At 37.5% G+C, this 27,697-nt stretch overlaps 1 protein-coding gene across 4 annotated transcripts in view; it reads right to left on the bottom strand.

Annotated features, from left to right (window-relative positions):
• Positions 1-27,697, bottom strand: part of PRKG1 (protein kinase cGMP-dependent 1) — a 1,295,238-nt gene that overhangs the window by 516,892 nt on the left and 750,649 nt on the right. The window lies entirely within an intron of this gene.

Raw genomic sequence — 27,697 nt, 5'->3', positions numbered from 1 at the left:
TTTAATGTCTGGAGTTGCCTGAAGTGCTAGGGGTGGACCTACGTTTCAGCAATTTAGTGATAACAGTTTGTTCATCTCCTCTTACTGCCCTATACACCCATACTTTACTATTGTGTGAAATTCAATACTTGCATAGCTTATTTATTTAATGATGTTATATAAAACATCAGTAGGGGTTGTACTCAGACATTTTAATCATTGAGATTTCAAGGCCAAGCGTGGAATAATAGCAAAAGACACTCAAAAGGGAAAAACAAAGAATTAGATAGGAAATTAGAATGAACAAGGTGGGGAGAAACAGAAATGTTAAATCAGTCAGTAAAACATGAAAATGCAGTGCTCTGTCCATCCCAGTACTTTCACTGACCTGTATCTCCCAAGACCCAGAGAACGGAAAGCAAATTCCGGAAATGCTTCCAGGTACAACTCTTTTTTTAAGAGGAAGAAGGAGATAAAGAAAAGTCTAAGTAATCATAGAAGTACAGTCATGCACTGCATATGATCTTTTAGTCAACAATGGACCGCATACGGAATGGTGGTCCCATAAGATTACAATGCTGAATTTTTACTGTACTTTTTTTTTCTAGGTTTAGATACATTGATTAGGTTGTTGCAACAGTAATTGTGGTTTTTGACATAACTTTTCATTGCAGCGAAACTCGCAACTGCTTTTGCACCAAACTAACAGATACAAAAATACATTGTGCTACAGTTGCCTACAGTATTCAGTACAGTAACATGCTGTACAGGTTTGTCTCTTAGAAGCCATCAGCTGTATCCATAAAGCCTAGGGGTGTAGCAGGCTATACCATGTAGGTTTGTGTAATTACACTCTGTGATGTTTGCACACTGATAAAATCACCTAAAGACACATTTCTCAGAACATATCCCTCTTGTTAAGCAATACATGACTCTAGTTATTGCCTAATAACCAGCCCTTTTTTGAATAACTGTCTCTTATAGCAGTAGTTCCCAACCTTTTGGTCACCGGGGACCAGTTTCCTGGAAGACAATTTTTCCACAAACGGGGCTGTAGGAGATGGTTTCATGATGAAATTGTTCCACCTCAGATCATCAGGCATTAAACTCTCTTAAAGAGTGCATAACCTAGATCCCTCACATGCGCAGTTCACAATAGGATTTGCACTCCTATGAGAATCTAATGCTTCCGCTGATCTGACAGGAGGCAGAGCTCAGGTGGTAATGCTCATTCACCCGCACCCCCTCACCTCCTCTGTGCAGTCCGGTTCCTAAGAGGCTACGGGCTGGTATTGGCCTGTGGCCCAGGGGTTGGGTACCCCTGTCTTACAGCTTAGCTTGGCAGTCAGACAAAATGTTGAGAACCTAGTGCTAAGCTTTCCAAACAACAGATCTAGATCAATTAATAACTTTAAATACCATACTGCTGATGGCCCTTCCAGATGATTGCTGATGCCATGTCCTTTTAATTAACATACCTGTTTCTTCACAGTGAATAAAGTTACAACCACTTTCCCTCTATGCTGCATAACTCTTTTACTGTTCAGATAGTGGTTTATTGGGGAAAGTGAAGAAGGTCTCCTTAAATTAAACAAACCAAAAAACACAAAGCCTAGAATGCCCAGTCCTGTAGAATTCCTTTCACTAGTCAGATTCCTTAGAGGACGCATAATATCTCTTGAATGTGCCAGATTTTTTGGTTCAGGAAGTTAGTATATTTGTACATCCAGTTTGAGGGGTGATATTTTAAGAGGCATTTGAAGGAGATGAAACTGTCGTACAGACATACATTAACCTAGGGAAGACTGGCACAACAGGATTTCAACAAGGTTGTACAACACACGGCCCATAGGCCACATGCGGCCCAGGATGACTTTAAATGTGGCTCCACATAAATTCATTAACTTTCTTAAAACATTATAAGTTTTCTGCTTTTTGTTTTTGTTTTTTGACTTTTTTTTTCCCCTCATCAGCTATTGTTAGTGTTGTGTATTTTATGTGTGGCCCAAGACAATTCTTCTTCCAATGTGGGCCAGGGAAGCCAAAAGATTGGACACACCTGATAAAATCTCTTTTTTATTTCCCCAATAAAAGCCATCCAAGTCATCATTTAGTAAGCCAGCTTGCCATATTTCATTTGCTATAGGAAATTCATAAATATTATCTAAAGTAGAAAAATTGACATCACAAAAGATATCTGTTTCCAAATAGGCTTAATATGTCATAACACCTTGTTTTATTAGAAAGTCTGGGTCAAAGCAACAGTACATGGATACTGAAGAATATTTCATATGTGGAATATTCCTTTGAAAAAACAAGTAATACAGTGACAAGAATCCTCTCAATATAAGATTAGATATGTCCATGAAAATAACTGTAAATGATTTAAAGAAAAAGTATAATTTTATATAAATATTGAATTTTGGCTTAATTTCTACCATGTAGACACTCAGTAACGACTTCATTTCATACATTTGTAGTAGGCTAGACAGCTGAAACTTGAAAAGATAATTGATTCTGCCATCTGTCTCTAATGCAATAATTCTAAAATTTAAGTGTGAACAAGAATCATTCAGAGAACCACTCTGACGCCGATTTCAAGGCCTTACCCCTCAGAGTTCTGATTCAGTGCGTTTAATCTGGGACCAAGAAACAAATCTTGCACAGCTCCCCTTGCATAGGTTTTTGTATTTGCTTTCCAGATTACAGAGAGAAGCACTGTTCTAGTGAATATTGAAATCACCCAGAACAAACAGTTGTTTGTGAAAGCTCTTCAAGGACTGGAACTTTCCAGATCTGGCCCTTTGTCCTAGGTTTTTATCCCTGGGATGTTCAAATATTTTCACTTACGTTCATCAAAGATGTCCAAAATTAATTTAAAGTATGGCATAACATATTAATAGTCAGGGTGGGTTACATCATTTTTTATTTATGAGACTTAATACTTTTTCTTTGTTGAATAGTTTTAGCTGTTGAAAGCATTTTACAAAAAAATAGACAAAAAAGGGGCATTTTACTGTTTAAGCTAGTTAACTTCACTAGGGCTATTCTGTACTCAAAAGTTAAATCTCATACCATCTTTTATGTCCTCAGCCCCCATTCCTTTTTCATCTTTTAAATACATTATGCCTTCCTGGGTTATCTGACGAGGATATGTAAAACATATGGGGGTAAAAAAATCCCAAGATTTTCTTTACAAATTTTATCACTGCTCAATCCTAGCACTTACTGATTAAAAGAACAAATGGCAGCTCAGCTAAAAGTTTTAAATTTATAGACCATCAGCACGTCCTATAAAATTTAGGTATTTGCAATGTGGACAAAACATTTGTTTTGCCATTCCATATGTTTTTTGTCTCTATGTGTGGTCTTTATAAAACATATATTTTAGCCATATATTTTAAAATTAAGAAAAAAATAGCCGAAGAGAACTACTTAGAGCTAAAAAGTATTTTGCTGAAATTTTGGCCAACTCCATAGATATGTGTAATCAAAAAATATAGCCAGCACAACTCTTAGCTTATGAAAAACCTGACATAAAAATCTTCCTAACTAAATAACTAAAAAATTCTGCCTCCAGTTTTATCTAAACAAGCATTTTGTAATAATGCCATGCGTGTATGTTGGAAATCTGATATTTTTCCCCTGAAGCAGCAAAAATCTGCATTTCATGAAAACAACTACATTTATATTATACTCTGTGAAATTATGTAAATCCTGGATTCAATTTTGAAGATATTTTTGCTAGAGCAATAATTTAGTGCATTTTAAAAAGTTTTTTTATGTTTTTTTTTTTTTTTTTTAATTAACAGCAAAATGCCTTTACCTAGAAATGAATCTATTTCTGGACTTAAGCCTACAATGCAATACAGGCATTTCTCAATTATTAAGTAGTTGATTATCTGTCTTTTATTTTCTCTACTCTCTCACCTCCATGGCTAATTTTCCTGGAGGGTTTATAATGTCTTCAAAATAGCAGGCAAAAATACCACTGCTGCCACCAAAAAAATAAAACTATAGCTATCAGTTTCTTAACATCTTTACCTCTAATGAAATGATGAAGGAAGATAAAACAGAACTACTGATTTGTGAGATCACCTATTCATATTTTCATATGCTGAAGCTTTCATGAGCTTTGGAGGTCATCTGTTCTAACAGCCTGATTTCATAGGTTAAAAAAAAAAATTCAAAAGCTAGAGAAATTACATAATGTGGATGAGGTCACAAAGCTAGTGAGCAGCAGTCTGTCCTGAAACCCAAGTCTTCTGATTCAGAGTTGAAACCTTTTCCCCCAGCATATGTACATAAGGTAGAGACAGCAATCATTAGAGAAGAGACTAAAAAGTCTACTGAAATGTATTTATAAATTTCCAGTCATCAGATAGCCTTTATCTATAAATTCTTACAAACCAAACAGTTCCTGTGTTTGTCAGTCTGCAAGTCACTTTTCCACCATTTATATATATACAGAGAGAGAGAGAGTAAATTCTACATACTATTTAGTCTTTCTGGGAATTCATTTCAAATAGCTCTCCATGGTAGAGGGTGGGAGAGTTGGATTTCAGTGAGTATATGTGCATTTACACCAATCTCCGCCTATCTTCTAATCTTGGCATATGAGAATCTTGTGGTATGGGGAAGCAGAAAACGGGGAGATCTGTGTAATTTGAAAAATTCCTGAAGGATTTTGATTACATTGCAGTTAGTGAGAACCATTTAAAGGAAGTCTATGGATTATTTACTCCCAGTAAAAAGGACTTTCAGATAAATATAAAACTTCAGTACAGTTGGTGTAACAGTTTAACATGAGAAAAACACAACAATCAGCCACTACTTAAAATTAAGTGGTTTCTATTGTGGAGTTGGCTTCTGTTGTGTTGCAGGCTTCCGGCAGAGCAGGCAGAGAAAGGGTGTCAGTCCTCAAAACATTTGGAAAGTACAAAAGAGTGAACAAAGTAAAAAACTATGTGGTGCTATGGACTGAATTTTTTCCACACTCAACTCCTCCCCGCACCCCACCCCAGTTTTACATGTTAAAGCCCCAACCCTCAATGTGATAGTATTTGGAGATGCGATCTTTGCTAGGTAAGTAGTTTTGGATGAGGTTGTGAAGGTGAAGCCCTCATGATAGGATCAGTGTTCTTATAGGAAGAGACCCCAGAGAGTTTGCTTCCATTCTCTCTCTTCCCCATAGGAGTAGGAGAAGAGGAAGAAACCTGTCAGGCAGGTGGTTAGTGTGGGTCCTCAGTAAAATTATTTCAAACAAAAAACAGCCTGAAAAATTAAACTGCAGGCATAGATAGGGAAACTTGCATGGTGCGGGGCATGGTTGGGGGGCAGGCCTTGCCTAAGATATGCCAACAGCCACATAGACCAGAAAGGCTACTCAGGAGACTTTCCCAGACATGCCCACAATGGAAAATTCTGTCCCCTAAAACATGCACAGTAAGAAGAACAAAGCTATATGGAGCAACTAACTCAAGCTAAGGGCCTGCATGCGCACTAGGAGGACAGGGTGGAGATACCAGAAATGTGTGCCTTATGCAAATGAGATGCCCAGCCCTCACTGCTTTTTTATAAAAGCCTCTGTATTTAACTGTGAAACAGCAACCCTCTTTTGGGCCTCCTCTCTGCAGTGGGGAGCTTTCTTTTTTCACTTATTAAACTTTTGCTGTAACCTCACCCTTGGTGTCTGAGCTCCTTAATTTTTTTGGCCATGAAACAAAGAACTTTGAATGATATCTTGGGCAACGAGAGACTGCTACATTGTGGTGCATTGGTGTGACTGCAACATGAGGGCACAGCAAGCAAGTGACCATCTGCAAGCCAGGAAGAGCACACTCACTGGGGAGCCAAACTGGGTGGCACCTTGATCTGGGACTTCCCAGCCTCCAGAATTGTGAAAAATGAATTCCTGTTTTTTAAGCCAGCCTGCCTGTGATATTTTTATGGCCGCCTGAGCTGACTAATAAAGTAAAAAAAAAAAAAAAAAAAAAAAATCATGTAAGGCAACAGCATACTTAGGGGCAAAACAGACTTGAATGATATGGATAGGCAGCCTTTGAATGCAAAGAGAGCTTCACCAAAGTGTTACTTCAGTTGACTATGGAGGTAGATTGAAAATAGGTAGACAGGAAGGGAAGTACATTCCAGGTGAGGTTAATGGTATGGGCCAAGACTCAGAGATATGGAAATGTAATATATTAATTTATTAATTAAATATACACTTCCTGTGTACCAGGCTCAGTGCCAAGCACTAGGAATTCAACTCTGGACAGGACAGGCAGAATAATTAAGTTAATGCAGAGAGACTGTAGTAAGCAGCAATGAGAGGTTAATTTGGCAAGATAAACTAAGACTGAATCATAGAGGATTTGATTATTAGAAAAATGAAAAGGAAGACAGATAGCTTAAGGACAGATACCTATCTAACAAATAGATGCACAAAAGCATTGGAACAAAGTTCTCAGATTCCCTGAATCGAGGGAGTTTTGTATAAGAGAGAAGTGTAAAATAAGTGAAAATTGCTCTAGTGAGGCCAGATTTCATGACCTCCTGCACTGTCTATCATGCTTCCTGAAATTCCCTCAGCATTCTTTTTTCCCTCAGTGATTCATTCTATGGATTAAGGTATACCCTCTAAAAGGTTAGGTTTAAAAAGCTAGGATACCTAAAAGGAATTCAAGAACCTAGCTGTGCTCCCCATCTTCCTTCCTAATACACACTAGCACTGTCTTAGTCCATGTGAGCTGCTATAACCAAATACTCTAAGTTGGGCAGCTTATAAACAACAGAAATTTGTTTCTCACAGTTTAGGAGGCTGAGACATCCATGATCAAGGTGCCAGACAATTTGGTGTCTGGTGAGTGTCCACTTTCTGGTTCATGAAACATGCCTTCTTGCTGTGTCCACACAAGATGAAAGGGGCTAATAAGCTCTCTGCCTATTTGATAAGGGCACTAATCCCATTCTTGAAGGCTGCTCCCTTGTGATTTAATCACCTCCCCAAAGGTTCCACTTCCTAATATCATCAACTTGGGAGTTAGGGTTTCAACACGTAATTTTGGGGGGAGACCAAACATTCAGACAATAGTAAGCATAAATTGACTTATTACATTAATTCTTACTTTAGGAAATAGATGGGCACTAAAAAGATGAACTAAGGGGCATGCTATTTCCATACTATGGAAAGCACACACGGTCACATTAGTGTCGCCAGGGAAATTTAGATCCAGGGAACTACCTAACTAGAGGTCATACTACATCCTTTGCATAGCTCTGCCTCAACCTGGGCCAGCTTGACAGTTTTCTTTCTTTAGAGAGAAAACATTCACAGAGCAAGATTGACCTTGATACTTCATGGAAATTCAAGGAAACAAAGCATCAGCAACTTAATTATACTCTCAGGTCTATTCTTCTCCCCAAAACATAAGCTATTTATTTGATCTGAAGAAAAGTCAGGGCATGAGGATCTCACTTTGTACTTTTAAACCTTCCAGCATTCAGAGACTCCCTACACTAACACTATGAGCAGTTTCTCTAAAGTTTGCCTAACCCAGTAAAAATAGATCCATAACAAAGAATTAAAAGTTTGAGTTTAAATATGTTTTAGAATGTTTTATGTGATATAGGAGTGGGCTTTTCCTGTTTGTGTTCTGAGGGAAAAGCCTGTAATCCTGAAGGAAAAAGCAAGAACAATAATGCAGTGGTTGGAATGTTTGTTCCTCTCTGAAACACATGTTGAAACTTAATTCTCAATGTGGCAGCATTGAGAGATGGAGCCTTTAAGAGATGATTGAGTCATCAGGGCTCTGACTTCATGAATGGATTAATTATTCAGAGATTAATAGATGAATGGGTTAGTAGATTAATGGATTATCATGGGAGTAGCACTGGTGGCTTTATAAGAAAAAGGAGAGAGATCTAAGCTAGTCTCCTCACCATGTGATGTCCTGCCCTACCTTGAGACTCTGCAGAGAGTTCCCACCACTAAGAAGGCCCTCACTAAGTGCAGCCCCTTGACTTTGTACACTTCTCAACCTTCATAACTGTAAGAAATAAATTCCTTTTTTTTCTAAATTATCCAGTTTCAGGTATTCTGCTATAAGCAACAGATCAAAGACTAAGATAAGTAGCATTATCCAGGTGGTACATTATTAACAGGTCAGTAATTAAAAGGACTGAGAATGCTTACTTTTTTTTTTTTTTTTTGCATTTGATCAGTATTTTCCAAATTTTACATCGTTTTAAAATATATAATGTGGCTGGGTGTGGTGGCTCATGACTGTAATCCCAGCACTTTGGAAGGCCCAGGTGAGTGGATTGCTTGAGACCAGGAGTTCAAGACCAGCTTAGACAACGTAGCAAGACCTCTATAAAAATTTTTTTTAAATTAGCTGTGTAGTTTTTAAATTACACAGGTGTGTATGGTGGCACACACCTGTGGCCCCAGCTACTTGGGAGGCTGAGGTGGGAGGATCACTTCAGGCCAGGATTTGGAGGCTGTAGTGAGCTAGGATTGTGCCACCGCACTCTAGCCTTGTCGACAAAGTGGAATCCTGTCTCTAAAATAAAAAAATTTAAAAAAATTAAAAATATACATATAATGTAACATCCTTACAAGTACATGGCAAGACAATATAGAAGATTCTATTGACCTAATTTTTCTCCAAGAACCATGCAAAAAGTCAATTTTGATTGATTTACAGTCATATTATCATATAGATTATAACCTTCTTCCTAAATAAAGATGGATTCGAGATGGCATGCCTCTGTAACGATTAACCTAATTATTATTACAAGTAATTTAACTAAAGTAAAATAGCTAGTCATTGGCAGAGTTGGGACTAGGATACCAGATTTTAAACTTGAATCCTCCCATTCTTTCTATTCCATGGCACTGACTTCTTAAAATACAACGGAAATACACAGGTACCTTTGCATGAACCACTGTGAGGATATAGATCCTTCCAGCTATCGCATTTGTGAAAAGAAAGAATTAAGAGCTCAGAAAAGTTGCCTTTGCTGGCAGATATTAAAAATGTTCTTTGAGGGGGAGACTAAAAGAGAGCAAGGATTGTTTATAATTAAGTAGCAATTTTAAGGAGGCAAGTCACTGTTTTCTTCTGTTGAGAGGACTAGGAAGAGGCTGACACAGATAAGGAATTAGATAATGGAAATGTTTTGAAACACTCTTAGGTAAAAAAAAGTCATTGTTATCATTGCTATAACAGCTAAGTTTAATAGTAAGCATTCATGGCTATATGAGGTCATTTTGCATTTTATCCATCATATTTTAGATGTAGAATTTAAGGTCGATTGAATATACTATTGAGTTACATCCAATACCTTTGAAAGAAATCAACTAATAGTTGAATGTTTTATAATACACCCATGTCTCAGGTATACCCAATCAATAAGAGCTTTATCATTGAGCTTTATCACTGGGCCCAAACACCTACATCTAGGTAATAATACTTCCCTTGTATGTGTTATCCAAATATGAGGAGCCTAATGCCTAGCAGAAATGCACAGATCTCCATAGTAATCCCAGACCTTGTAGGTGACTCTTAATCTTGTAAGGTATTATGAGAAACTAGGAGATTCACATTAAGTATGCCTCCTTATTCACCATCCTTTGAAATACATTCATCTACCACATGGACCATGGATTTGAATCCCTGAGGGTCAATAGCATGTTCTTATATCTGCTTCTATAAAACTATTAACTCAGTGAAAATTCTCTTGCTTATTTACCATGTAAAAATCCTTTTTAAAAACACGATCCATAATTTAATAATCAAAGTTTAATACTATTTGGGGGTTAACAGCATGTTCTTATATCTGCTTCTATGAAATTATTAACTCAGTGAAAATTCTCTTGCTTATTTACTATGTAAAAATCTTTTTTAAAAACATAATCCACAATAATCAAAGTTTAATACTATTCGAATTCTATGTAAATGTTATGTCCAATTTGTGTCTTAGAAAGACAGAAGCCACATATCTTTATCTTAAACAATTATTTAAATGGTATAATTAACTCTACAAAACAAAATAGTTCCCATGCCTGAGAAATTTTTCTTTAATGTTTAGGGATGTACATAGTAAGAAAAAAATAAATTCCAATGAAAGAAAAATTAAAACACTTTTTGAAAAAGTAATAATATTCATTCTACATTCAATGGCTTTCACAACTTGAAAAATAAATAAACACTACTCCCTTTTGGAAGCATAAAAATACTGTTTCTTCACTTTGTCTGGATATGCATTTTTCACATCATCAGCTGTGCCCTTGGGTTCACAGATATTTTCTACCAAAATACATTTTCTACAAAGCTCATTCAAGTAGATTGGACAGCAGGATGCCATGTGGAATCCCATTTACACAGTTAGATACTTTCAAATACATAGAATACTCAGCTGGATACTTTCATTCATTAACAATAATAGGCATAACAATAATTTCCACCATAACAAAAAGGAAGGCACAGCCTATACTGACATCTAAGCAAAGCTGATTGAAAGCTAAAGTTCTAGTAGTAAAGCTATTTTAAAAGTTAAAAAACAATCTAATTAAAGACACAAACGTTTAAGAAAAGGAGCAAGTCATCATTATCACTGGAACATGAAGCAAATACTTTAACAAAGAGATAATTGGTGAAATAATGGGTTCCTGTTGATCTTTTTGTTGTTGTTGAGAACCAGTCTCGCCCTATAACCCAGACTGGAGTGTAATGGCATGAACTTGGCTCACTGCCAACCTCTGCCTCTGGGGTTCAAGCACTTCTTCTGCCTCAGCCTCCCAAGTAGTTGGGATACAGGCATGCACACCAGACTGGGCTAATTTTTGTATTTTTAGTAGAGACAGCATTTCACCATGTTGGCTAGGCTGGTCTCAAACTCCTGACCTCAGGTGATCCACCCGCCTCAGCCTCCCGCGGTGCTAAGATTACAGGCATCAGCCACCACACCAGGCCTGTTGATCCTCTTTTCAATTTCTCTGACTTTACCTCTAAAATCATCTTTTTGAAAAGTCCTGGCCAGGCAAGGTGGCTCACACCTGTAATCCCAGCACCATGGGAAGCCGAGGCAGGCAGATCACCTGAGGTCAAGAGTTCGAGACCAGACTGGCCAACATGGTGAAACCCCCTCTCTACTAAAAATATAAAAATTAGCTGGGTGTGATGGCACACGCCTGTAATCCCAGCTACTTGGGAGGCTGAGGCAGGAGAATCGTTTGAACCCGGGAGGCAGAGATTGTAGTGAGCGGAGATAGCGCCACTGCACTCCAACCTGGGTGACAGGGCAAGACTTGGTCTCAAAAAAAAAAAAAAAAAAACGAAAAGTCAAGCAATAGACTTAATAAATGAATAAGTGGTCACAGGGAAGCAAAACTACTAAAGACTGGAAGCTATTCTCTCTTTAAATACCTATGTATTTGTATGTGAATGGAGTGATAGTCCCTTTTCTAAAACAGAGTATTAATCTTGAAACTTCACTTCTCCAGGTTATTTATCATGCTTACTGACAGTCAGTGATAGCCTGAGAAAACAAGATTACATAAAAGGTAAACATTTTAACGTACCAAGACAATAATAACTGTCAAAACTGGAAGGGAAACTATGAATTAAGAAACATTTATATCATGTTAGACAAAAATTAACACATCTAATAAAACACAGCCACATCAAAAAAATAGTGGTAGATTAGTCATTTTTAGACTGTGCTCTGCAGTGCCTTAAGTGACCATGAAATAAGATATAATGGGCTGGCCAGGCAGATAGAGTTCCAGTACTCCAACTTTGCTTCTGCCAGACTAGCTTTGTTTTATCAATTTCATATATTGAGATTCTAAGTAAAGCGGTTTGAAATAAGTGTACCAACGATAATAAAACTAGAACTCTGAAAACCGTTGTTTTAAAAGTACCTTTATGGGACCAGAAAGATGTTTACAATATATTCAGTGACAAAAGCTAATTATAAAACTGCTTGATCCCACATTTATTATACACACACACAAACACACACACACACACATACACACATGCACACACCAAAACTGAGACAGAGAACACAGGACAAGGGATCCCTTCCCACTTCTTTACATACTGTGGTGACTATGGCTGCTCTCAGCTCTATAACCTTGCACTTTTTGAAAGACTCTCCTCAAATGTATCTGTGTGTAGAAGCTTACCTTGTCCTAAATTAAAATTTGTTTCATTTGAATTGTAAAAATCAGGCCAGGCGTGGTGTCTCACACCTGTAATCCCAGCACTATGAGAGGCTGCAGCGGGTGGAGGGTGGATCACCTGAGGTCAGGAGTTTGAGACCAACCTGGCCAACATGGTGAAACCCCATCTCTACTAAAAATACAAAAATTAGCCAGGTGTGGTGGTGCATGCCTGTAGTCCCAGCTACTTGGGAGGCTGAGGCAGGAAAATCGCTTGAACCTGGGAGGTGGAGGTTGCAGTGAGCCGAGATGGCACCATCACACTCCAGCCTGGGCGACACAGCAAGACTCCGTCTCAAAAAAAAAACAAAAGAAAAGATCCTCAAAGACCTAGAACCAAAAATACAATTTGACCCAGCAATCCCATTTCTAGGTATATACCCAAAGAATTATAAATCATTCTACTATAAAGATACATGCACATGTATGTTTATTTCAGCACTATTCACAATAACAAAGACTTGGAACCAACCCAAATGCTCATCAATGATAGATTTGATAAAGAAAATGTTGCACATATAAACAATGGAATACTATGCAGCCATAAAAAAGGATGAGTTCATGTCCTTTGCAGGGACATGGATGAAGCTGGAAACCATAATTCTCAGCAAACTAACATAGGAACAGAAAACCAAACACTACATGTTCTCACTCATAAGTGGGAGTTGAACAATGAGAACACATGGTCACAGGGAGGGAAACATCACACTCTGGGCCCTGTCGGGGGGTGGGGGGTAACAGGAGGGAGAGCATTAGGAAAAATACCTAATGCATGTGGGGCTTAAAACCTAGATGACAGGTTGGTGGGTGCAGCAAACCATCATGGCACATGTATGCCTATGTAACAAACCTGCATGTTCTGCACATGTATCCCAGAACTTAAAGTATAATAAATTTAAAAAAAAATCACAGGCCTGGGTGGAGATTTAAGATGCTAATGAGGCATGGTACAGCCAATGGTCCACTCCAAATATGTGATGATGTCACCTGGAAGAGGCCCAGAGAAGAATAAAAACCAAGACTAGTTTGCTTCCAGGGAGCCAGCTGCAGGTTTTCCTCCTGTTGTCGTCTCCCCTTCTGCTCAAGCTGAAAGCCCCAATAAACTGCCTTGCTCAATCCCATCTTAGACTGTTGGTCAATTTCTATTTTCTGAGGGCCAATAACCCACTGACTAGTAACAAATGATTAACGTTGGTTATTTCATTTATAATAAGAACAGTAAGTGTTTGTATATATAAAACATATTTGTCTTCTTATTTTCTGCAATGAACTGGTATTTTTATGTATATTGTTTTTAAAGATTTACATATCAAGTTAGAAGTACTGTCAATTTTACTCTCCACCCACGATTGGAACAGTCTATTGAGAAATAACTGCAGTAATAGACTGCACGTACACGGACAATTAAACAATAATATCACATAAGCACATAGTTTAAATTTTTTTTTCTAGACTGTTTCCTACATCCTAGGCTTTTGAAAACTTCAAATGAGATAAATTGTGTAATTTTCTTAGCACGCTACTTTACTTTGAATTTATAGACAGTTGCAGAGTAAACAGTAGTATCTACAAAACTTACATATAAAGGAACAAATGCCAGATCAAAATTACCATCTGAGTTTCTCGGTTATCTCCTAGGCTGCAACTGATAGACTCAGGTAGCATACAACTAAAAATAAGAGATTGCCACTTTTTATAGTAGTGCTACCCAACAGAAAAACAATATAAGCCAAAGGTTTAATTTTATCTTTTCTATTAGCCATATAAAAAGGAGAAACAGGTGAAATTAATTGTAATTTTTTTAACACAATATATCCAGAACATATCATTTTAAAATATAGTCACCATAACAAGTATTAGAAGTTATTTTACTTTTTTTCTAATTAAATTTTTGAAATCCAGTATGCATTTTATACTTATAACACATCTCAATTCAGACTAGTCACATTTCAAGTGCTCAGTAGCCACTTGTGGCTAGCTGCTACCATATTGGACAACTCAACTCTACATTATTTTAAACAAAATTGTAAAGTAGTGTCTTCCCTTAGTATTGAAAGCATTACATATTTCCTCAATGATCCTAGGGCAAACTACCTTCAAAGCCTTTTATCTATAATTTGTTCTAGTCTTATCTATACTCATTATTTCTTACTTCTTTTTAAAGTAGTCCACTGAGGGGCTGGGAGCGGTGGCTCACACCTGTAACCCCAGCACTTTGGGAGGCCAAGGCAGGCTGATCACTTGAGGTCAGGAGTTCAAGACTAGCCTGGCCAATATGGTGAAACCCTCTCTCTACTAAAAATACAAAAAAATTAGCTGGATGTGGTGGCAGGTCCCTATAATCCCAGCTACTCAGGAAGTTGAGGCAGGAGAATCACTTGAACCCAGGAGGTGGAGGTTGCAGTGAGTTGAGACTGTGCCACTACACTCCAGCCTTCGGACAGAGTAAGACCCTGTCTCAATAAAAATAAAAATAAAATAAAATAAAATGAAAGTGAGGAAATGCAAAATTATAAAAAATAAAATAAAATGAAGTAGGCCACTGAGTCCAGCCACGTCATTTTTCTCAGTTTCTTGCAAATATAAGCCTTCTAATCAACCTGCCAAAATCATTTCTGTCCTTCAAGGACCAACACAAGCTTCACCACATATAACAATGTGTTACTGATTATTCCATAAGCCCTGTAGCATGCAATGTCTACATAATTACTTTTTATATTTTTATTTTTTATTATTTTATTTATTTATTTATTTATTTATTTATTTATTTATTTTTGAGATGGAGTTTCACACTGTCACCCAGACTGGAGTGCAGTGGCGCGATCTCGGCTCACTGCAAGCTCTGCCTCCTGGGTTCACGCCATCCTCCTGCCTCAGCCTCCCGAGTAGCTGAGACTACAGGTGCCCCCCACCATGCCTGGCTAATGTTTTTGTATTTTAGTAGAGATGGGGTTTCACCATGTTAGCCAGGATGGTCTCGATCTCCTGACCTCGTTATCCGACCACCTCGGCCTCCCAAAGTGCTGGGATTATAGGCATGAGCCACCGCGCCCAGCCTACTTTTTATTTTTAATTGTAGGCTCTACTGACTTTTTTTTTTTTTTTTTTTTTTTGAGACAGTCTCACTCTGTTGCCCATGCTGGAGTGCAGTGGCACAACCTCGTCTCACCATGGTCTCAACCTCCCAGGCTCAAGCAATCCTCCCACCTCAGCCTCCCAACTAACTGGGAGAACAGGCATACATTACCACACCTGGATAACTTTTTAATTTTTTGTAGAGATGGGGTCTCACTATATTTCCCAGGCTGGTTTCAAAGTCCTGGCCTTAAGTGAGCCTCTTGCCTCAGCCTTCCAAAGCACTTGGAGGGATTACAGGTCTGAGCCACTGCTCCTAGCCTCTACTGACTTATTACAATTATTGTATCTTTAATTGAATTCTAAGGTTCCTGAGAATAAAGACCCTATTTTATACTTTCTACTTTCCTTGTCTGCCCCCAATGTTATCTAACACTTTGAACTTATTAAATTAAAATACTTCATATGTTTCTCCTATCATTTTAAATTTATTGTCTGTCTCAAAAGCGTGATCCAGGATGATTGAACTTGCTTTAAATAATGATAAATGCAAAAGAAAGGAAGAACTTTCTAATAATCAGACAGCTGTTGAAAGAAGAAATGGGTTGGCTTCTAATGTCATAAGAATTTCATTATTGAAAGTATTCATGGAGATGGTTAGCCACTTGTTTGGAATATGATAAGGAAAATTCCTAAACCAAGTAGATAGTCAGATTTATAAGTACCATTTTGATTTTAAGATTCTGTACACAGGAAAGCTAATATGTGAAAATCCAAATGCATGATGCAAGTGTTATTTCAGGATCCATCAGTCTGCAATACAGAATGCTGGTTAAATAAATAATTGAATAGTAACTTAAAAGCTTGATTAGATTCCATTTAACCACAAATATAAAGTTAAATTTGAAAAGGTTGGTTTACAATTCTATCAAAAAGTAAGTATAAATCTAATCAGCTGTGCAAAAAATGCTTAGGTTATAAGGCAAGATGCTTGCTGGGCTATTCTTGGGTTTGTTTGTTGCTGCTGCTGCTGTTGCTATTGCTGTTAGCAGCAGATCTCTAGCTTCTGGTGACTTAGATTGCTTAGTGGATTGTTTACTAGGTGAGATAGTTGAGAAAGCCTAGCTCCCAAACCCATTCCAGCTTCAAGTGATCTCCCCCTCTCTGCATTGTTATGAATTAAAGAATATACAAGGCAGGCAGAGTTAGTAAGCCATCAGTACTCTAGATGGCCAATATTGATCAGCATTGATTTGCCCCTGACAGCATGTCAGATAGGGACACCTTCTCCTTAAGTATCCAGTGTACAGCTTAACAGTTGAGCAGCTTCTGACCTCTAATTGGCTGGAAATTTCAGAGTCAGAATGATCTAAAGCAATTAAGAAGTTCAGAATTGGTTAACTCAGTAAATAAGTATTAAATTGGCTCTTATTCCATACTTAAAAAATGAGAGAAAGTAGTATCATACATATGTAGCTAATACATATGTGTGTCTATTTTTTTTTTTTGTAATTGAGTTCTGATGTTATTCCAAAGCATAATTGAGAAGGTTAACATTCCAAGTTGAATTGCCTCATAGTTGACAGTGCCTGTGGGGAGCCAATCCATTCTCATCCAATCCAGCACTGCTTTTACAGTGGCAACACATCTCACAAAGAAATAAAATTTCTAGGTAGATGACCTAAACTAGCCCTTGTTTAAGACTTATGCTTGCAGTATTTAAATAGTTTATCTGAAATTCATGCAGCTCTAACCTAAAAGTTACTTTGAAGGGAGATGCAATTTCCTTTAAATGGCAGAAGGCAGCAACGGTGACTACTTCACTAATGGGCACCTTCTGCAAGACAGCATGTTAATTCTGTAAGTCTGGGTAGAGGTCCAATATCTCAGCTGCTCATAGATTATGGAAACAAACAAATGAACAAAATATTCCACAATGTAGGAAGTCCCATTTTGCTCTGAAAGCAGAAACACCTAGGTTCCAACTATGAGCTTGCTTCAAGCTAGCCTTACTCCTTGCTAACTCACTTAACCTCTGTGAAATTCAGTACCATCCTGAGTGAAATAAGATTAAGCCACCCATTTGGGCAAGTGACTAAAGAGGGAAGTAATTGAAAGAACAGTTAGCAAATGATAGGTCACCAGTAGAAGTTAATTGACTCCTTGCCACTGAATGACAGAGGAGTTGTATTGCCAGAGAATTATCAATAGGCGCAAAAGTGAAGTCCCAGGATAGATCAAGATGGAAACCTGAGGCTTGCTTGAGATTTGAAGGACTAGATCCAAATCAATAACAGGGACTAAGTTGGGTCAGAAAAGAGTCTGCCTGAGTAAGACTTTCATCAGGGACTCTAACAATCATTATCAAACTAAGAGAAGAGCCAGGGACTAGAGGAATGGCTAAATCCAGAGAAAAGTCAACAGCCACAGAGATGACAGCCCAGAAGAAGAAAGGAGCTAATGACTCCCTGAGGTCAAAAAGGACTTCCCATCCAGGATTCAGAGTCCATGTTACAGTGATCCTAGAGACTCACAAGAATCCTGAAAACAAAAAAACAAAAAAGGAACAACAACAAAACCATCAAAGACAAAAGAGCAAAATTCAGGTATTAAAAAACAAAAAGAATGTTCATGAGCTTCATGAAAAAGAGACCTTATCATGCTACCAAGTTTTGGTAGCAACTCAGAGGGTTAAACAAAATTACATTAAGAAAATCTATTTCACAGTTTACAGTTCATATTTTAAGACCATATAAATTGAAGCAGAGTCAACCTATGCCAGCACATTCTAAAAAATATACTTGTTGACTATGTGCAGTTGGAATAGATGGTTTTAAAATGTTAAAGCTATCAGCAAACATTTATTAAAGGCTTACTATGAACAAGGCATTGGGCTTTCTAAATGAAATCCAGGCATAGGTAACTTCTACTCTCTTTGACCACATGCCTATCAATTTAATGATAAGGCCAGTCATTTTGAGGAAAACTAATTGTATTGCGAGAAATTCAATATAATTAAAAAAATCATCTTAGTTGCTCCTGATTTGTACCGACTGAGTGTCTTCATTTTTAACAATTTTGGGGACAGTGCTGCTATACCTGATTTTGTCAGATAAATATAAATAGACCATCTAAAATAATTTATGCTTAGATTTAAAAAAAGCAATTAAACAGTAATTGACATCTTATAATCTAAACGAATTGGTATCTAGAAATTCTCATCTTTTCAAAACAGGTAGGCTAAGGATCAAAATTTCATGATATGTAGATTTTAATCATTATATGATTTCTTCCTAAATATTTTCTTCCATAAAATTGATTAGATAAGCAATGAACTAAAAAAAAGTGCCATTTTTCCAAAAGCTTACTAAAAGAACACAACTATCTATCATTTGTAATATAATTAGACACCAAGATTAAGAATTGTACACTGCCAAGTACTTAGTTACTACTAGACTCAGTAGCACTAGTTTATTTTACTCAAGTAACAGACACATGGCCCTAATTTAGCTAGTTTATGAGACATCTTAACATTAGTGTTTTACAGCAATACATAATGACCATGTTATAGACAGTAAAATCAACATTGCAAAAAGTTCTTAGGCTATGCTTAGAACAGTTGCAGCTACAATTGTGTAGGAACTACTCAATATTGTATATATACATATATGAATACATATTTTAAGGGTACTGTTTTCTGCCTATGAGAATAATCTTCATTGTCTGTTACTCTCACTCTACGACGTATGTAGTTTTCAAACAGACTTTTAACTTTTAAAGGAACAATATTCTTCCATTTCGAACCCCTCCTTCACAGAATTAAATAGCAAAACAAATGAAACAAAACAAATGGTAACGACAAAAACAGGCCTGGTATGGTTAAATGTTCATCTGCATCTATTTAACAGTAGAAACAAAGACCACATTTGACACATATGGTTGGTAGAAGACACACTCACTAGACTAAAAGCCAAGAGCTCTTGTTCTTATACATTCCTTGTCATTAAATAACAGATTTGAAGAAATGGCCTTCCTACATGACCCTCTCCATCCCTAAAATTCTATGCAAGTTTTACCATTATAAATTCAATTCAGCAAAATGTGTAGAATAGCTGCTATCTCTAATATTTGGAGATTAGAGGAGACAAAAGATAAACTCCTGCCTCATAAGGCAGATAGTCTTGCACAGGTTTTCATACTTCAGCAGTTTTAGGAAACATGCAAGTTTTCAAAACACTGATGTAAAGAATGAGAAAAGCAACAAATAATGATCCAACATAGAAGAGAAGTGACACAAGTACTAAAAGGCATAATGAGGTTATATTATGGAGCTGCATTTAAGAAGGAAGTAGCATATATGAGATGGACATAAACAATGATGGAAAGGGGGCAAATGATATGGAAAATGCAACAGTAGCTGAGGAAACAGCATTCCAAACTGTGTGGGAGTTAATGCAGAATAAAACAGACACTGGCAATACTAAGGAAAGGTTTAAAGATCAGTAAAAAGAATTTGTACTAGAGTTGAAAAATAGTCACCAGCATGCACGTAAAAGATAAAATGTATATGCACTGACTATTTGTTTATTATCCAAGTATTTGTTTATCATCCATTCAGATATTTATTAGTTTATGCAACAAATACTTATGTAGGCCAGGCACTAGATTAGGTACTAAGAATATAACGATGAGCTAAAAAAAAAAAGCTTTAAAGGTAATTTTGGCCTTTTGGAAACACATGGAGTTCAAGGACCTTAAAAATATTAAACTACAAGATCTGCTGGCTACAATGAAGGAAAGCATAGGTTTCTGTGAAACTGTATACCTAGGTAGGGTTGCCAGATTTAGCAAATAAAATACAGAATGCACAGTGAAATTTGAATTTTAGATAGACAATAAAATAATTAGTATAGAGTATGTTCCATGCAACGCATAAAATATACTTCTGCCATAAAATTATTTGTTGCTTATCCAAAGTTCAGTTGTACCCCATCAGGTGCAATGGCTCACACTTGTAATCCCAGCACTTTAGGAGGCAGATGCAGGCGGATAACTTGAGGCCAGGAGTTATCCTGCCTGGCCAACATGGTGAAATCCGTCTCTACTAAAAATACAAAAATTAGATGGTGCATGCCTTTAATCCCAGCAACTCAAGAGGCTGAGGCATGATAATCGCTTGAACCTGGGAGGCAGAGGTTGCAGTGAGCCGAGATCGCACCACTGCACTCCAGCCTGGGCAACAGAGGGAGACTCCATTTCACACAAAGAAACAAACAAACAAACAAACAGTTCGGTTGAACTGAATGCCCTGTATTTTTTTCTGGCAATCCTACATCTGAGGGGCCTTGACTTAGTCTGAGGGCTTAGAGAAAGTGTCCCTGAGGAAGTGAATTAATCTGAACTCTGAGTGAGGTTGGGGAGGGAAAAGGACATGGAGAGAAGTGAATAGATTAACTTCAGATCTTAATCTAAAATTCTCTCTTTAATTGTCCATTATGGGACAGAGTGGAAGATAAAAACTTCAGCACCAGAAAAGGAGCACTGATGAAAAATAGTCACCTCAAGACCTCAAATATGTCATCATTTATATTTATCTTTGAAATTTTCTTTGAACTCTTTTTTTTTGCTTATGAAATAAAAGCAGCAATTGAAAATATTCTTTTAGAAAGGGGTTGTTAATGGGTATCACAAGTTCACAAATACAACTTACGTATACAGTTTTTCTTCCAATGCTTTTAAGCACATGTTATAATCCCTTGTGATCTTTATGTTTCGTGGGAGGAAGAAAATGCTTTTGAAAGAGACCCTTAGAAGTGCCATTCAGTGCAAAGCCTCATAGTCTGTGTTAGCTTTCTTCCTGGTCCTTTGACTCTAAGCTATGGAGATTCTTCTCACAGATCTTGATGCACTACTTCATGCGTTTTGGACTGTTTTGCCTGAAACAGTAAACGCCTAATAGCAAAAGTACATTTTTTCCCAGTGTACCCAGCAGCTAGCTCATTGCCTGGCACCTACATCTTAAATCATTAGTAAATGTTTTAAATGAATAGTAAAATTATAAGCTGTGTCTCATAGTAAAATGTACACATGTCCGTAAAGGCAAAATTGTTATAAACATATTCAGTCTATGTTCATCTCTGTTATGTCTGTTAGTGATTTCTTATGTCCACATGCAAAAACTACTCAAATTGATAAATATATTATTGGGGTGCAAGTCAGTTGCGGGACCACACCTGCAGAATTATGGCTAATATTTGGAGATTAACAAACAAATGACAGGCCAGGTGCGGTGGCTCATGCCTGTAATACCAGCACTTTGGGGGTCCGAGGTGGGTGGATCACCTGAGGTCAGGAGTTCGAGACCAGCCTGGCCAATATGATGAAACCCTGTCTCTACTAAAAATACAAAAGTTAGCTGGGCATGGTGGCATGAGCCTGTAATCCCAGCTACTCAGGAGGCTGAGACAGGAGAATCGCTTAAACCTGGGAGGCAGAGGTTGCAGCGAGCCAAGATCACACCATTGCACTCCAGCCTGGGCGACAGAGCAAGACTCTGTCACAGGAAAAAAAAAAAAAAAAAAGACTATTAGAGATACAGTTTTAATATATTTTTTAGAATCAAATTGTGTTAAGCCCACCAAATAGAGTGCTACAAGGCTGTTGAAAGTCATATAAACCTTATTAAATGCTGGAGATTGGCATCTGTCCTCTGAGGAGCAGTTTAATGCAATGAGAATTATAAATGATTCTTCCAGGGAAAATCTAGCAAAAGATGCTTGGGAAAAATGTATTGAGAAGTCAAAACTGATGTTATTGTCTAATCAGTTTTAAGACTATAGAATATAGCAGCTGGAGCTGGCATCTTACATAGCAAAGAACTTGCTGAGGACAATTTTACCCTCCCTGTCCATTCACAGGTTGAAGATCTAACCCCCAAATGTGACTACATTTGGAGACAGGGCTTTGGGGAGGTAATTAAGGGTTAAATGCCATAATGGAGGGGTCATAATCTGATAGGTTTCATGGCCTTATAAGAAGAGGAAGAGAGAGTGATCTCTTTCCTTTCCAATCACCAAGGGAAGGCTGTGTGAGCATCCAACGAGAAGGTGGCTGTCTATAAGCCAGGAATTGGGCCCTCACCAGCTCCTGGCCATGCTCGTGGCAGCCTGGTCTCAGACTTCCAGCTTCAGAACTGTGAGAAAATAAATTTCTGTTGTTTAAGCCACCTAGTTTATAGTATTTTGTTATAACAGTCTGAGCTGACTAAGACAGAACTAATAATAAAAAAAAACTTAAGCATTTTCTCATAGATGGCATACACTACAACCTGCATTTCCCAGTTCAGTACTCACTTCTGAAATGTCAACAATGTAGTGTATGTATGTTTCACAATCTTATCTTGTTAATTTCAAAGATTGTCTCATTTCCCAACTAATGGAAAGCAGGCACTTCTATGCAAGTTCATTAAAGCTTATTTGAAAATAGCAACAGTCACTATCTATATAGATTAAGCAACAGTAAAATGTAGAAGAGTATTTTAACTTCATTTTCCTTTCTTCTCCCTATATCAATAAATTTGACATTGGACCAAAGGTAATCTGAAATAGTGAACTATAAACTTACGAGAATGTTCACAAAGAGTAATGGAAATTATAGTAGCATATGATTGGATGCTATTTTGAGAGTGTTACATATCTTTGGTTACCTGGGTTGTAAAACTATATAATTGTAAGTTTATAAATCTGCATAAAGATACCTCAAATGTATTTCAGCTATCTAGATAATAGCATGAAATAAAGTTTGTGAACTTCAAAAGATTTGTAGCATTATTTTCATGACCCGTATTTTGGCTTAAACATCCAATTAAGACAGAAAAACAATTTTAAAGAAATAATCATTTCAAAGAAACATTTGTGGAGAGTCCTCTTTTTTAATTATTGAAATGCTATCTTTCAGATTCACTCATATACCCTACCAAAAGGAAGAAGTTTTAACTATATAAACATTTTAGTACAATAGAATTTCTGTAGAAAATACAATTCTTGCCTTAGGATGCCTTTTAAAAGATAAAACCTAAATACCAACCTATTAAAAATGTCATGAAAAATTTAATTATCATACAGACTGAAATATTCCCTTCAGCACCATTAGTATATTTTCTTCCCATAGGCAGGCCTACACAACAGCCCAAACTATAAAAATACTGTTGCCCAGTGACCATGGAATCAGAAATGAGAACTTGGTTAGTTACGTAGAACATGTAATGGCACCTATCCAAACATATCAGTCATTTCCACCATTACAAGCATAATGGTCAGTCTTGAGACTTGGCCTACTTCTCTCTTGGATAAGACTGGATGGGCACTGAAATATTTGGAAGCTTGTAGATTTTTCCCAAGTGAATAATCATCTTCTGTAGAGACAAAATATATACTTGGTAATCATATTATGGGACTTGAACTAGTAGAAAGACAATAGTACTGAAGGTCAGGAGTTCTGGCTCTACTGCTATACAGACCTCAGGCAAGTAAGGGCCTCACTTGGCCTCAAGTTTATAATCTGTACAATTAATAGGGATAGACTAAATGATTGCTAAGGTGCTTCATGGCCTTAGTGCTTTAAAATTCAAAGAATTCTCGCTTGAACCTGGGAGGCGGAGGTTGCAGATTGCGACCTTGGAGAACCTTGGAGGAGCCAAGATTGCGCCACTGCTCTCCAGGCTGGGTGACAAAGTGAGACCCTAACCCTCGTGCCCCTCTCCAAAAAAAAGTCCTAAGTACTAAAAGTCTATAAACTGTATTTTGTAAAATGGTTAAAATGGTGAATCTTATGTGATTTTTACCTAAATAAAAATAAATAAATCAGCTAACCTCAAAACAAAGAAAAAAAATCAAAGAATTCTGTGCTGGAAAGTGAAATGTTGCTAACCACCTGGTGTCAGTAATCTATTGAAGTTTTCTGCCAACTGCCATTAATAGGCCTTAGAAGACCTACACAATCAAAACCTTGGATTTATTGGGAATTATCTCACTTTCCCTTGAGTTCACATGTCCTGCATTGTCTTTCCATCTGCACCTTCAGACATCCCAGCAGGGTGACTTGTGATTTGGGCAGAACATGAGCAAACGGTTCTCTGTGGGAAGCATGCTGAATTCTGCCTCTGATCAGTGAGTGGCTTCTTCAATAGGCTGACCAGAGAGTGCCCAGAGTCAAATTCAGAAACAGTGACAAGCACAGCTTGCTCCTTAGCAAAAGAAGTGCACCTTTTTTCACACTAGGCAAGCACCTGCACATTTTCAGTCTGAGTTGATAATAACTGTGAACTGCAGGTGATATGGCTGATGTTGAATTCTTTCTGTGTAAATCTGAACCACTTTAGAGCAATGCAAAATAATTTATTCTTTCCTCTCCTCTCCACTCTTGGAAATGCTGACTTCTCTGACAAGCAAAAACCCCCAATGACTCCAGGTAAAATAACAGCACACAAAGATTTGTACCTCTAAGTTGCTGGCTGTGATTGGTGTGAATCAAGAATGACAGGAGAGTAATAGTCCTTTTGAAATAAGGTGGTAGCCAGAAAAGCCACCCTTTAGGTTCTAGTGAAAGTCCAGAGGATTAAACAGCAAAGCGTTGGCATACTTGGAAAATAATATTTTGTTGCCGTACATGGAGGGGAACTGCTTTGGGAGAGAGGAAGAGGAATGACTGCCAATGTGCTGGCCCCTTTCATGATGGAGCAAATGCTTTCTTTTTTCTTTTCTTTTTTTTTTCTTTCTTTTCTTTTTTTCTTTTTCTTTTTATTTTTTTGAGACAGGGTCTTACTCTGTCACCCAGGCTACAGTGCGGTGACCTCATATCTGCTCATTGCAACCTCCACCTCCTGGGTTCAAGTGATTCTCCTGCCTCAGTCTCCCAATAGCTGGGACTACAGGCACCCGCCATGATGCCTGGCTAATTTTTTGTATTTTTAGTAGAGACAGGGTTTCACCACACTGGCCAGGCTGGTCTTGAACTCCTGACCTAAAGCAATCTGCCCGCCTCAGCCTCCCAAAGTGCTAAGGTTACAGGCCTGAGCTACCATGCCCAGATGCAAAGGCTTCCAAATAGGAGGGAGTATAGGGAGAGCTTGAGTCCAAGGAGGAACTCTAAGATAGAGGTGAGAATGGCCCAAAGGTAAGGGAAACTTCAGGTTGGTATGCAGGTAGCAGGGAGTTTTTTTTTTTTTAAATGTAAACGCATTTGACGACCAAATTGCTTACAACATCTACACAGGTTGCTTGTTCGGTTTGGCTTTGTACAAAGTACCAAATAATGGCACACAGTGTGTATTAGTCTAAATAGTCTAAATAGGAAGAAGATGCTTTTAAAGATTGTATTCAGGCCATGCACTGTAGCTCATGCCTGTAATCCCAACACTTTGGGAGGCTAAGGCGGGAGATCACCTAAAGCCAGTAGTTCTAGACGAGCCTGGGCAACAAAGCAAGACCTAGTTTCTATTTAAAAAAGCAAACAAAAAACTAGACAGACAAGATGGCATGTGCCTGTAATCGAGCAACTTGGGAGGCTAAGGCAGTAGGATCAATTGAGCCCAGGAGTTCGATGCTGCAGTGAGCTATGACTGCGCCATTGCACTCCAGCCTGGGTGACATCATGAGACCCCTGTGTATTTTTTTGTATTTTTAGTAGAGACAGGGTTTCACCCTGTTGGCCAGGCTGGTCTCAAACTCCTGACCTCAAATGATCCACCTGCCTCAGCCTCCCAGAGTGCTGGGATTACAGGCGTGAGACACCACGCCCAGCCTGGACTTTTTTTAGCTAGGAAAAAATGACAGTATCATTAACTATCACTTGCATTCCTTCCTTCTCATGCATTTATTCAAAATATCTTACTACCATTAAAACTACTATATGTAAGCTTAGAGTATGGTAACATTTACCTAAGACACACAAATGAATCACATATATATGTATATGTACATATATTTGCTATTCATAGGAAGAGTTCCAGAGATAATTTAATGTATCTAAAAATGCATATAATATGCTATGAAGTATAATGTCATTTCAGTCTTTTGTATTTAAAGTGTACTAATTGGAATATTGACTTTTAAAAACATCATGGGTAGAAGGTATACAAGAAATCTTTGCGCCTTCCTGTCAATTGTGCTGTGAACCTAAAACTGCTCTAAAAAAATGAAGTCTTCAGAAAAAAATAAGAAAGAAAAACATCATGGCACCTAATGAGCTAGTTTGATAAGTTAATAAATGTATAATCACTGTAAAAAAATCTTTTCCCAATGATTGGCCAGAATATATCAACAATTATTTGACTCTTAAAAACCATATATTTAAAATAAGGTGATGGTAGGATAAAGATGGTGAGACAAAAAATATATAATTTTTTACTTTCTATTTTTAATCTTTAGAATGTTTTGATAATAGTTGAGAAAAGGTATTCAAATTTCATTAAACATACAATTATCTTATGAAGATCTATGTTAATCAGGTCTATATTAAGATGGACTAATAAAAGTCTACTTTACTATAAACATACTGTTCCCTCAACAACCAGGCGTTGAAAAAATAAAATTTCAAAATCTCTTAGCTGGACAGAGGTTTGAGCTCATTTCCAATTATTTCCCACTTCGATGGTAGCTGTTTTGCAGATTAATCTTTCATGAAGCTCTCTACGGGTCGATGTGCTTGTATTAGCCACCAAACATGTTCAGCTGGGAGACAACTGGAAGACCCATGATTAATGTGATTTGGTGTTTTTCCTAACATTTACTGTACACATCAATAATGGTTAATGCAACAGCTTCCAGTAAGCAGCAGCCTTAAAAGCTCAAAAATCTCCAGTCATAAAAAACAAAAACGCATCTATTCTTCTTCCACACATAAGAAATGTCTTTCTCATACAAACAAGAAAATTATACATGAAATACTAACGTAAAAAACTATCACTATTCTTATGTAAGGGTAGGACAAAGCTATACTGAGAGAAAATTTGGGTAAAATAGGGTAGGAGACTGAGAGAAAGTGGTCCTGGGCCCTAGTCTTCATTCTGACACTGGCTGTGGTTCCTCTCTTCAGCCTCTAACTTGAAACAAGGTTTCCTCAGCTAAAAAGCTGGACTGGTCCACAGGCCTATCACTATAGCACAGGGCTTAGAGTTGGGACTCTGGTAGCAGCCTCCATGGATTCAAGTCCCAGCTCTTCTGCTTTGGTGCTTCATGACCCTGGGCACATTTCTCAACATTCAGTGCTCTGGTCTCCTTATCAAGAAAATGAGGATAACAGCAGTACTGTACCCACATCACAGTGGTAGGGAGAATTAAATGAAAATCTATGGCCTGCCCATAGTAAAAGATCAATAAATGTTAGTTTATTACTACTACTATTTTAAGTATA

Source organism: Pan paniscus, chromosome 8 (genome assembly GCF_029289425.2).
Source record: "Pan paniscus chromosome 8, NHGRI_mPanPan1-v2.0_pri, whole genome shotgun sequence".
In the NCBI taxonomy this organism is placed as follows: Eukaryota; Metazoa; Chordata; class Mammalia; order Primates; family Hominidae; genus Pan; species Pan paniscus.
The sequence above is the reverse complement of the archived record's forward strand: the minus strand, read 5'-3'. Positions and strand labels throughout refer to the sequence as shown.